The following is a 10054-nucleotide window of genomic DNA, read 5'->3' on the forward strand; positions in this document are numbered from 1 at the left end:
ATAAATAAAAATAAAAATTGGGGGGTCTAAGAAGACAGAATAAAGCTGCATTTTCAAGCAACATTTCAGTAAAACACAAAGTTAGTAAAGTTAAGGCAGGAATGCATAATACAAATTTGTAAATTTTTCCCTGATTTGCAATCTGGGCACATCAGCGTTGCCAAAAGCCAGAGCCAGTGTCCAGATTTCAGTTGACAAATTTATCAGAAAATTGCATAAAGATTGATGGGATAGACTTTTATCTTCAATCCAGTTGGAGGTCATCAAGCGTGCTTTATATATATTTTTTGGACTATTTTAGACACATAAGGTGTGTCCCAATTTGCGTACTTGTGCACTATTCTATGCCATTTTGTATAAATAGTGCAAGTAGTGCATTCACACCACTGATCTATGAATGACATAATTTATAAAATTCATACACTACAGGGTTGAGTACACATATATAGTGTATAGGCCCTGTCCCAAATGGCACACTTCATGTGCACTTGCAGTCTTGCACACAATAAACGGCAGGCGCTCTGCTGAAAATGGCCAGCTGTGAGTGCTTCTGCGGAGAACCTTTGATTGCTATGTTGTGGAATATTGCTAAAGTAATATGGCAGGCCCATCATGAAATAAATGTTTCTCAAAGCATTATTTTCATAACAATATTGTGGTAGTTTGGGAATTCCAACTGGGGAAGATATGAATACTCGGTGACAAGCAATATTAACTTCTCCATTGTTGTTCAATCATAGTACAAGCAGGGTGTGACGGTTGGTTGGTTGGTGTGGTATTAGTCCCGCCCCTCCTCCACTGTGATTGGTTAATTGATTGAAAAGTGACAGTGATGAGCGCTGTGTTTTAACCACAGTTGAACATTCTTCAATTCTCAGCAATGAGAAAAAACGCTGAATGCATTAAATAAACGCTCAGTGCCTCGTCACACTCCTGGCATTTTAAAAAATGTGGCACTCCCACTGAAAACAACTGAGAAAATATACTAGCCTTTGGTGGACATGCGGCCTTAGGTGTGTGCACACAAAATGCAAAGCGACTATTTGCATCGCGTTACTTGCTCTAGATTACGCAGGGGATGTTTTTCGCATCACTCGCACAAATAAAAACGTTTTCTGATACAATCGACATGTCAATAATCTCTTCTCTGACTGGCTTGTGCGACAACGCTTCATACGAATTTTCTGTTTGAGTTACATTTTTTCAACTCACATCATTCACGTCACTCGGCACAAATTTGCGTCTTTTCGTGTCTTTGTATTGACAAAGAATTTGTATTGACAGTCTGTATTCCAAGAATTTCTCTCAAGAATATGAGTGTTTTACGCTTGTGAACTGAAATCGTGCTCCCGTGACAGTAACGGTAAAAATTACGGTAAAAAGTAACAGTAAAAATTTGCTTTCTGGGGATAAAATACAAATTTTTTGGTGGGGTTCCCCAGGTAAAATTTGCATTACAGTGACCAAATATCACATTATTGGAGTTGCTTTAACCCATGACATGAAAAACAACCCATGGCAACAGTGTAAAAGTAGCCCAATTCGGAGGAAAACCACAGACCTAGCAACACTGACAACGATTGCAGTGCTGGAAATGCAAATTCCGCGAATTTGAAAACTTGAACTTAATTCTTCCCATAAGCCCTCTTTAATGTCACTGAACAATTTTCACATGGTCGGACACCATGTAGCTCCTCAGACCACCTAACAAAGAGTTCAATGGCTACTGCATAAAGCCCATTTATTCATTTGTGTACTTGCTCACCAAATGCAATAAGAGAAGTAGGGCAGCAGCATGTAAAATGATTTGACTGGTTGATGCAGGCAAGACTATATTACTTGATAGCTTCTCTAAATTGAATTTTTGGCAGGGAGGATTTTACGTGCTAAATGCTGATGGAAATGAAGAGACAGTAGTCAAACATCACACAGGCTGGGCCCATTGACCTGCATATGTGAGAGGGACAGGCAGCCAGAAAACACATAGCAGCAACACAAAAAGGGCTCTGTGGCCCTGACGGCAATGTGGGAGCCCCTCACTGATCTCACTGGCAGGAGATCATTGTTATTCTCAGCAAATCAGAGCATGGATGACACACAACTTCATTCTTAGAAACATTTTCCCTCTATATGCACACACACACAGACACACACACAGAGACTATTATTTGGAGCTATTCAGCTGACAGACAATCTCATGCTATAGCAAAGTAAATTAATACAAACACTACATCAATTAATGCAAAGCCTCACTGCATCAGAGTAATTAACACTGCAGGCCAGCTCTATATATGTAGACATGAATGAAAACACACAATAGTGTGTGGCATGAAGACTGCATTTTCTTCAGAAGGTCATTGTATGATGAAGAACAACAATTCATTGCTGTAACTGTTTCAAAACCATCATATAGAATTTAAAGGGACAGTTCACTCAAAAAAAAAAAATATTTATCAAATCATTTACTCCCTCTCACCTAACAATCTAAATAGTAATGTAGGATGTTTCAGAAATGGGTAATGTAGTTCCATTCCTGATTTCTGATTGGTCAGTACAGCGTTCCAATAAAGTAACATCTATGACATCACTGTGAATGGTTTATTCCTTCACAAAGTATGTCAGGGATTAGCCTATAAGCAATTGGAAGGATGCCATGTAATTAATTTGCTTTAAAATAATGCTTAAATGATCATTTGTGACCCTGGACCACACAACTAGTAATAAGTAGGCTTGCACGGGTATATTTGTAGCAATAGCTAAAAATACACTGTATTGTTAATATAGTCAGTCCGCTGCACACATATCGCTTAATTATGTGCCCTTACTAAACTTTCTGAACATATTGTGTTTACATAGTATACTAATAATACAGTGAACTATACTGTGTTGCTATTTCACACTTGACAGTAACATTAAGCGCAGTTGAAAACTAGGTTACAGCTCACCGCTTCATAACACTAACATTGATGCTGGCGCCCTCTAGTGTTTACAAATGTAGAAAACTATTTTATATATTAAAAGGACAGAAACAATGGTAAAATGTAACTTAAAATGGAATTTTGGTAAAACCAAGCAATTCCATACTTAAAAACTCCACTAACTTTTGAATTAATCTAAAAACTGTCACCAGTTTTACAGCCAATAAAAGACACACACAACATGGTGAATAGCTCAGAACCTTTATTCAGAGGGCAACAAGAGTGAAATATAAAATTTATGGGTAGGTTTTCCTTTCTTTCAGGTGACAGAAATCAATTTCAGAACCATTGTATGGGAGAATAATCCATAGAGGAAAAGAGTCGAGAATGGTTGTGAAGCCCCTCAAGACGTTCTCCCTCCTCCACCATCAGTGCTCTAGTTCTCATTGCAGTGTCTCTGTAGTTTTCCTCAAAATGCTTTTCCTTTTAATTTTTTTGCTACATCTCTGCAGTTTTTAAGAAGTAATCAAAACAACAACAACAAAAAAAATGTCCTTCAAAAAAATAAAATGGAGCGACCACATCTTTTGTTCTGCTTCTTAACATTTACAGTATATATAAATACTTACATAAATATCTTACATGAAAACCTAATTCAGAGAAGGAAAAAAGCAGAGGAGACTGATGGAGGAGGGGGACGGGGGAGAACTGATACGGCGTGTTTGTGCGAGTGTGCGTTTCATGTTGGAGGCAGGACAGTGTGGCGTTTATGTGGGTAACAGTAGAAACGGCGCGTTCAGTTAGCCCAGTATGGAGAGCTGCTGTAGTTGGATTTGCCCTGACTCTTCTGCATGCTGTTGGACTGACTGCGTTGGCCCTGCAGATGACAAAAAGAATCAGCATTAACCCTATAAAGCCTGCTTGATGCTATTTAATATTCAAATTATTAACATCACACATTTTGCTGAGAAACCTTTATTAATGAGAAACTTATTGTAATGTAAGAATAATGTTTAAGCGTCTGATTGTGAAGACGTGATGTACCTGTGTGTCTTGAGCCATGTGGTGGTGCAGTAACTGTGAGGGGGGCTGCTGATGGGGCAGTATGTGAAGGAAGGGTGCGGGGGCGTATCCGGGGGCACCTGCGGGGTTAAGCGGGCCGGTTCCTCCCAGAGCTGAGGGCAGGCTGAACGCAGGGCCAGCTGCTGTGGGGAAACCCTGCTTGTCAAATGACTAGAAGGGTCAGAGAAAAGAAATGAGATTAACACACAGCCTTGAAAGGACGTAGTGTGATGACTGACAATACTGATCACAAACCACGCAATTCAATAAAACTGTGCTTCATTTGTTCTTGGTCTTTTGGTTATGCTTTTTATGCAATCTTCCTTGTAATTGGCTTTGGTTGGAGTCTCGAACATTCACAGGAAAAGCTTATACAGCGTTGAAAAATAAGGTAGATATGAAAAGATACTAAAACTAAATATGGACTATTTTGGTGCAAGGAGGATAAATTAAAGCAACAAAATAAATGAGTGGAAACAAGCAGCCAGAAATGTGAAGCTCACCTGGGTCTTGCTGTACACTGTTCCAGCGAGCTCTGAACTCGCAGATCCAGACAGTCCTGGTACTAAGAAAAGATTTCAAATGTTCAATTGAAGTCATCTTAAATTTGACTTCATTCAACACATCTGCAAGCTCTGTACAGTTATTACAGTCTGATTAGGAAGCTTTTCCAGAGCACTGCAGAGATAACTTAAGGCCAAACCAGAAGTTAGCATGACTCTAGTCCCCTCGACAAAAGCCAGTGGAAAATCATATTGGGTTTATTGCAGAAAATAAGCTCCGTGATGAACAATATTTATGATTACACATTTTGTTCATCATGATAATCTTCACAAATTAAAAACCTATGAATTTTGAAGCCTAAATACAATCCAAAGTAGTAAAAAGGCCAAACACCACCAAAGGAGAGAAAAAAATAGCTTCTTTCAAGGTTTCAAGACTTATTCCAACAGCACTCCACATCCTAGTGAATCAAGCCAGGCTGCAACAACTAATCAAAACTGATGATGAAAAATTTGATTATTAAATCACGTCTCCACACTGTGCATGGAAAACAATCAGGAGTCACGCCACTTCAAAGCAGTAATTACTAGTTGCAGCCCTTAAAACAACAACGTCTGTGCATAAATTGTTGATGCAAAATCTACCTTTTCCCGAGCTGTTGCTGACTGCTTTGGCCTGGGACTGGGAGCTTCCTCCATATCCTCCTTTCCCGTAATCTCCTCCAGCATGGGCCTGGGACAACTCATCATAACCAGGACAAGAAAGATTTCAAACAAGGAAGTCCATTTTACAGCCCCAATGATTAACATTTCAGGACCCTCAAAATCCTACAGTATCATTTACTTCTAAGACTTCTAAATAATCAATTTTACTGAAAATCCTGTTCTACACAATCTACTATATGCATTCAGCCACCTGATTATACTTCTGTCTAGTTTATACTTACAGGAAGTAAAAATCCTTTTTCTTAATTCTACAAATATTCTCCATGAGGTTGTGGTACACTTTTTTTTACATTGAAATCTTTAATATTTTTATATATTAAATGTTAGGATAACTTTTATATTGTTAGTAGTGTTTCATGATTAACATTTAAAGGACCGAATAAACTTACATTTACCCGATTATCCATATATTACTTTTTAGAAAATCATTTTAAAATGAGCATCAAATATGATCCATAAGGCTTTTGAGGAATCTTTTAATCATCATTGTATTGCATTATATATTTTGCCCTCCACAACATATAAAACCACCTGGAATGGCAACTGATGTTTATATGCAAGTAACATTTTATGTACCTGGGCCATACGTGTGCTGGCTGTATCCGGTCTGGTGTTGGTACTGGCTGGACGGGCCCATGTTGTGCTGCTTTGTGGACGCTGGAGGCATGAAGACAGCGGGGCCATACTGGAAGGCACTGGGCATTCCCGGCACCCCGGGGTAGTAGGGCAGGCTGGTGTAGCCATAACCTGGAGGCAGAGGGGGGTTGAGGAAGGCCTGGGTCTGACCTTGCTGAGCTTGACCTGGGTTCTGCGGCCCTGATTATGAGGGGGGACAGCACTTTGTTGAGACTGTGAGGGGGGCACTGAGGAGAGACTGGTGGCAGGGGCTGGGGAGTTTGAGTCGCTGCGGCCAAATTTGGTAGGCTCACCTGTACAAGCAAGACAATACAGAACAGTCTTTTAGACTGAATAAGTACTGGATTGTCCTATTTGCACAAGCGTAACAATCTTTGTGCTTTAATAACAACAACAATGGCCGCTTACCTGAGTAGGGATTGTTTGCTAATCCTCCATCTCTGCCAGCTAGCGCTGTACCAGGGAAAGTCATGCCATAATAATCCTACAGAGAAAAGTGACCGAAAAACAACTCAATTAATATATGAGAAATAAATATCAAGGGACAGGTCATCCACACTGACATCATTTAGTAAATTTATCATGTTAACATTACAGTAAAAGCTCCTCCACATCAAATCTCTTCATGTGCTTGAGTTTGAGTTATGAACATCTTCCCGTACTTATAATAAAAAAAGCACTTTCAAAGCAGCCACTGTCAACCAAAGAGAAGCTTTAACGGCTCGTTGCGGGATTCAGCCATAAAAGCTTGGTTTAGTGTTTGAAAATCAATAGACAATTTTATTACTGTAAAAAACGAAATATTTTCTCAAATACTTTTTTTTTTTTTTACAGTGAAATAACTTAATAGTTAGTTACAATATTAATATTTCTTATTGTTTGATATTGTTTTATTTAGCACTTCTACTACTAATAATAATAAAAAATATTTTAGTCATATTGATCTTTAAAATTTTTGCCCAAATTGTGTAGCACAAACAAGCACAGCAATTTTGGAGCTTTAAAAAAAAGAGAAAAAGATCTTAAATCAAGAAAAGTAGCAATTGTCTTTTTATACCCCAAAATGTGCAGCCCTACTGAGCAGAACTTATTTTTGGGTAATTATTTTATTAATAGGAGGAAACGCATTGTCAAAAGAGTGTGAAAACAAGCTGTTGACTAAGAAATGGTTACCATGGGCAGGCGGGACTGCATCATCTGTAGGTCCTCATATCCATAGATTGGCTTTAGGGAGGAGAAGGCAAAGAAAGATCAGAGATGTGTACAAAATATTATATTATATTATATATAAATAAATCTGAGAGCAGATCATCCATACACTAACCGGATAAGCAGGAAGGAGGCCACCAGGACCCATGATATACTGACTGGCCAGCAGCGGCGGTACTCCTTGAGCCAGGTTAGGAGGAGCTTTACCTGAAGATATAGAAAAAAAAATTGGAAACAGACAATTTTAACTAAAAATCTTCCAACTCCGCTGCATCACTATAATCATGTAATGAATGTTTTTGCGACTGACCAGAGGTGTTGGAGGGTGTGATGTTGGTCTGCAGCGGTGCAGAACGGACAGCAGAGGGAGCGGATGCGCCGTTAGCGGTGAGGCTCTGGGTTGCAGCGCTCAGGCCGCTGGAGTGGACCGTCGTGCTGGACACAGAGCCAGGGTTTGTGGACAGGCTCACGTTCACGTCAGCACCCATCTGTGTCTGAGGGAAGCATTTCAATTCAATTTAACACTGATCCAGTCACACTTACCCGTAATATAAACCTCTCAAATAGAGAAGCTCAGGTAAAGAGTGAAATACTAAAGTGAGGAAGCGGAGAAGAGAAACTGGAAATGGGAGGAGCCTGACAAGACACTTACGCTCAGGGAAGAGCTGGTGGGCGCAGAAGATCCAGGAGAGTTAACGCTGCTCACGTGACTGAGAAAAAACAAGCACTGATAAGACTGTAAGGAGTATATTTAATCAGACTGAAATTCGAAAGAGGTGGTCAGTCCTACCTGCTAAGTGATGGAAGAGCTGTGCTCAGGACAGGCGCTGCTGTTGAAGAGGAGGACGATGACAAGCTGTTCTCTGTGGACAGGGCTGTGGATACGGGCTGAGGGGTGCTGGACGGAGCAGCTGCGGATGTATCAGATCAAAAATGTAAAGTATGGCCTATGCTACAAATTCACCTAGCAAAGAAATGACAGGTAAAAATGACAAGCTGGTTAAAACATAACTCATTTACCTTCCTGTGCGCTGGACGTCCTCATTTCATTGAATCCATTCTGCGGAGAAAAAATAAACAGATTCAGCTATTAGCTAAACTAATATTTCACTGTATTAAGACCATCACCAATGAATTTATAGGGATGAAAATTATCATTTTATGTTAGGATTACTAAGACACTGTTATAGTTTTTATTAAAAGTTTTACTGATTTTGTTTGTCATTGTTTTAAAATATATGCTTATATAGGTTTTTATTCATCTTTATTTTAGTTTTAGTTATTTTAGTACATCAAGTTAAACCAAATTAAAATGAGAAATGCCTCGTCAACGAGATGAAATAAAATATTTTTTCAGTTAACATTTATTTTGAGTATTTTTTTTTATTATTGGTTTCAGTTTTAGTTTACTCGAATCCTGCTAACTGAAATATTTACAAAAACGGATTTAAAAAATACAATAAAATCAAAAAATAATATTTACAATAAAAATAAAAATAAAAGTTATTATAAAATCACTAGCAGGAAGGAAAACCCAAAGATGAGAAATATCAAATTTCTTGATATTTCCAATAAATAGGAACCCTGAACAAAATCAGTTCAGCTCTGGATTCTGGATAGTTTGGACCAAACTAACCTAATTAAGGTGCAGGTGAAAAAGGGTCAACGTTAAGAGCCACTCACACAGAAATCACTTTCAAAGCAAAGTAGCCAAATTTAACATGAGCAAAATCTGCAATCAAGTAACTGATTGTGAGGATTCCACTTGAAAAGGCTGCATTTTGCCTGTGAAATGGTAAATGTGATGCATTTTGGTCATACACTGAGAGGTGTGGTGGTAGACTCCACTCTGCTAGCTGAGGATGAAGCCAAGACAGGAGGGGCAGTAGTGCTTGGTAAAACAAGGGAGGCTGATGGGTAATTGGACTCCATTACTGCTTGAGGCAAGCCAACGAGAGACTCACTAAAACAAGAAAAAAAAGATTAGAAATGCATTAAAGTCATTTGTTTGTGGAATGTTCTGGGTTTTAGCAACAGTATTTGTGGCAATGTTGATTTCAAACAATGCTTTTACACAACATTAAGATATATATATTCCTCCCAGAAAATGTCATTTACTCAAAAAAAAAAAAAAAAAAAAAAAAAAAAAAAAAAAAAAAAAAAAAAAAAAAAAAAAAAAAAAAACCGGCTGAGTTTACGAGTACATACTGATGTGACTTTATTGCACATTGGTCACAAGATGTAAAAGAAGTCAGTTCCATCCCAGAACTACCTTTTCTGTTGTGGAAATGCACAGAATGTTTGCACTGCACGAGAAATGGTTTTAATGGTTTAAAAACCACATTAAATTATGAACGCAGGAATCTTGAAAAGCATGTGTCTTATCAAATCCCCGGTTCTAAGAAACTTGGAAACGGTTCTCGATACCCAAACCTAATCAAGCATGCAAGTTTAAGCCTTGTTCACCACATTTGATGTGCACGTTGATCAATATTTATATGTGAATAAAGGCGTTAATTAAATCTGTTCATCATATAAAGGAGTCATGTCTCTTCAGAAAAAAAATTGGACTGACGTTGAGTGAGCGAATAGTTTTTATTTTTGGGTGAAATATCCCTTTAACATCTTGTAAACATGTATAAATGAAAGACACCCAGGTGGACAGACAGACCTGATGGCAGTGGATTTGGAGTACAGGCTGCTCTGGGTTTGAGGAGCAGCCACAGGTTCCTGATAGCTACTTTCTGATTGGTTGAGATTCTCAACAGTGGATTCAGATCCAAAATCCAGTGCACCAAACTGCACATTCAGCCCGGACACGTCAGCAGAGCCTGGCATCTCTACTGCTGAAGAGGGGATCTGGCAAACCAAACACATATTCACTTGTTCATTAAGATCAAAAAGTCATTAGACTAATACAAATGAGGAAGGCAGGTCACTATGAAACTTGTTTTATTTTTCCCCAATTATACAGTGTTTTCAGTTTTAATTTTTCTGGAT

At 38.6% G+C, this 10054-nt stretch overlaps 1 protein-coding gene and 1 pseudogene across 2 annotated transcripts in view; both read right to left on the reverse strand.

The window, feature by feature from the left end:
• The window catches only part of LOC109053914 (disintegrin and metalloproteinase domain-containing protein 9), a 1168157-nt gene that overhangs the window by 1138296 nt on the left and 19807 nt on the right, over window positions 1–10054 (reverse strand). The gene's annotated exons all lie outside the window — the stretch shown is intronic.
• On the reverse strand, window positions 3549–9946 carry LOC122138261 (annotated as a pseudogene).

The sequence above is a fragment of the Cyprinus carpio genome, chromosome B8 (assembly GCF_018340385.1).
Source record: "Cyprinus carpio isolate SPL01 chromosome B8, ASM1834038v1, whole genome shotgun sequence".
NCBI lineage: Eukaryota > Metazoa > Chordata > Actinopteri > Cypriniformes > Cyprinidae > Cyprinus > Cyprinus carpio.